Source organism: Pseudophryne corroboree, chromosome 3 (genome assembly GCF_028390025.1).
Source record: "Pseudophryne corroboree isolate aPseCor3 chromosome 3, aPseCor3.hap2, whole genome shotgun sequence".
NCBI classification, from domain to species: domain Eukaryota; kingdom Metazoa; phylum Chordata; class Amphibia; order Anura; family Myobatrachidae; genus Pseudophryne; species Pseudophryne corroboree.
The window spans coordinates 755583982-755587385 of NC_086446.1; the positions used below are offsets into that span (position 1 = coordinate 755583982).

The 3404-nt window shown below is 49.7% G+C and overlaps 1 pseudogene; it reads left to right on the forward strand.

The window, feature by feature from the left end:
• The first annotated feature begins 1103 nt into the window (after positions 1-1103).
• LOC134896623 (5S ribosomal RNA) lies at positions 1104-1222 on the forward strand (annotated as a pseudogene).
• The last annotated feature ends 2182 nt before the right edge of the window (positions 1223-3404 follow it).

The following is a 3404-nucleotide window of genomic DNA, read 5'->3' on the forward strand; positions in this document are numbered from 1 at the left end:
GGTGATGCTTTTGTACCCATTGAGTAGCTCCCTGCCAGCGCAGCTCCTGCGCACTGGCAGGGGGCTACCATCCGCATCCCAAGGGACTTCAGACTGCGATCGCTGCCGCTGCAGCGATCCAGTCTGATTTAGCCCCGCAATCATTTACATGGAAAAACCAGGTTGCTTTTGCCATATAAATGATTGCCACTTTTAAAAAAGCACGTCCCTGAAAATATGTATCTCTGCAATATTTATATCCCGTATCTCCACTTTATATTGTTAAATGAAACATTAAGGTTCCAATTTATCACGATCTGTATCTGAGGATGCAGATGGGGTGTGAGAAAATCCACCCAATCCGCACTGCAAATATTGACTACATTACATGGATGTATTAATTATTGCATGCAGGGACAGAGCACCTCTCATCACGGCTACCCCCAACCCCTCGCTCGCACCGTTACACCTGCCCCCACACCACATATTTACCCACCCAGGGATCGGCTCCAGTGCAGGATGCCGGTTATCGGACTCCTTGCTGCTGTGACCTCCGGTGCTGTATAGTGACATGCCGCTTTGCATCATCACTTTACTGCATCGGGGGGTCACAGGAGCGGCAAGGAGCCTGGGTAGGTGAGTATGATTTTATTTATTTTTTACTTTTTTTTTACACAGTGATCAGTTTGTGTGTCCACAGGACACACAGAGCTGATCACACTGCCTGGTCTCTGCACAGCTTAGAGGCAGTGAAAGCTGTGCAAGAGCTTGTTCAACAAACTTGGGGCTCTGCTCTGCATTATGTAAACAGAGCACAAGCTTGCTACATAACAGGACAGCAGAAGTGTTCCCCTATCTTTTATCTGTATCAGTGTCGCTTTCAACCACCCTCTCATTTCTTCATTCGATGCTTGGGCAGATGATCAAAAAGCATAAGTGGTTTGAAATACAGACCTGAGTCTCTATTAATTACCTTATTGCAGCATTGTTAAATCACCATTCAAATGATTTTTCATATCACCATTTTTGTAGTACTCAGTATCTTTGTTGTATTTTGGGACTCTGTATAGTCAATTTAGATCAGACTACATAGGGTTCCTAGTGTCATCAGGTGTGATATACTTACCTGCGGTCAAACAACACTGAGTATGCCCAACCTCGTCTGATCTTGGAAGCCAAGCACTGTGGGGCCAGGTCAGTACCTGGATGGGAGACCACCAGAGAATACCAGGTACCGCAGGTATTTTTTATCCAAACCAAAGACACAAGACCTTGAATTCAATATTAATTTATACTATCTTCATCAGGCATTCCACTAGTGAATTGGGTTGAGCCCGGTGTATATTCTCTCTTTTTTTTCCTGTCGTATCTCTATTTAAGTAATCATTGTACTCAATTAGGAACAAGAGACCTATTACTGATATCGGTAATATAATATTTTTGCTCATTGAGCCACAACGCAAGAATCTATAAATCCATATTTATTGGTATATTTTTTTCAGTGTATTTTGCCACATATGTCGATATATCTTTCTAGTTGCCTATCAGTTCATATTTTTTAGGGACAATAATAAAAGTTACATTTTAATTCATGAGTAATATAAATCTTTTTCAATAATTAATAAAGTGTGCCCCAGAAGAGACATAATAGTCTTTCTTTCTTTTTTGGTTCCGGTACTATATGGGAACCATTCTCTCCCCACCTCTTTAAGTAGTTTACTGAACTATTTTCTGGGAGCACCACCAACCCAGCGCCGAACCTTAATTGTTGTTGTGGACATGGCCATATGTTGGTTTATCTAGATATATAGCTTTATCAACATTATTTGGAGATTAACCTTACTAATTTAGTGATCCTGCGCAGACTCATCCAACTGCTTTCCTAGCATCTGATTATTACCCATACACCTTAGGAATGCCATTGTGCTGACTAATGCCCCCCTATCCACCCACCACCTCTGAGCCTCTGCTGAATCCCAACCCAACCTGGCATCTTGGGTAAGGAAACTGTTAACATACCGCCAGTCAGGATCCTGGCCATCACAATACAGACGCCAGAATTCCGACAAGCGGTAAATTGCCAAAGCCGGAATCCCGGCGACACAGACTATTCTCCCTCAGTGGGTGTCCACACACCCATAGAGGGAGAATATAATCTGTGGTGAGCACAGAGAACCGCCTTGCCCGATGCGTGGCAAGCACAAGCGCTCTAGAGCTCGCCCCGCTGCCATCATACTGGCGGACGGGATCCCGCTGTCGGCATACTGACGGTCGGCATCCCAGCTGGTGGTTTGTCATACTGAATCCCTTGGGTATACACATGGAGCATCGCTCATCTATCCTTCTCTGTTGCGCCTAGGTGCACCAAGGTTTATTAGCATAAGCCTTTCATTTATGGGTCTCAGCTGCAAGACAATACAGAGAGAACAATACAACAGGGGATTAAGTCATTACAGCAGGGGATCAAGAGGGTCATTCTGAGTAGTTCGCTCGCTAGCTACTATTAGCAGCCGTGCAAACGCATAGTCGCCGCCCACGGGGAGAGTGTATTTTAGCAGTGCAAGCGTGCGAACGCCTTTGCAGCCGAGCGCCGCAAAAACATTTTGTACAGTTTCAGAGTAGCTCTGGACTGGGGAGGCCAATCCCGAGCCGTTTTTTTTATCTTGGGATTGAAAAACGCTCAATCCCGGGATTCCCGGGATCCCGGGATTGCAGTAGGGATCAGTGAAGGGTAGTGGAGGAGGGTGTAGAGAGCAGCACTGGAGGGTTGGTGTAGGTAGCGGTGCGGGAGGGTTGGTGTAGGTAGCGGCGCGGGAGGGTTGGTGTACGTAGCGGCGCGGGAGGGTTGGTGTAGGTAGCGGCGCGGGAGGGTTGGTGTAGGTAGCGGCGCGGGAGGGTTGGTGTAGATAGCGGCGCGGGAGGGTTGGTGTAGGTAGCGGCGCGGGAGGGTTGGTGTAGGTAGCGGCGCGGGAGGGTTGGTGTAGGTAGCGGCGCGGGAGGGTTGGTGTAGGTAGCGGCGCGGGAGGGTTGGTGTAGGTAGCGGCGCGGGAGGGTTGGTGTAGGTAGCGGCGCGGGAGGGTTGGTGTAGGTAGCGGCGCGGGAGGGTTGGTGTAGGTAGCGGCGCGGGAGGGTTGGTGTAGGTAGCGGCGCGGGAGGGTTGGGGTAGGTAGCGGCGCGGGAGGGTTGGTGTAGGTAGCGGCGCGGGAGGGTTGGTGTAGGTAGCGGCGCGGGAGGGTTGGTGTAGGTAGCGGCGCGGGAGGGTTGGTGTAGGTAGCGGCGCGGGAGGGTTGGTGTAGGTAGCGGCGCGGGAGGGTTGGTGTAGGTAGCGGCGCGGGAGGGTTGGTGTAGGTAGCGGCGCGGGAGGGTTAGAGTAGGTAGCGGCGCGGGAGGGAGGCTGGTAGAGAGCACTGCACGGAGGGAGGGTG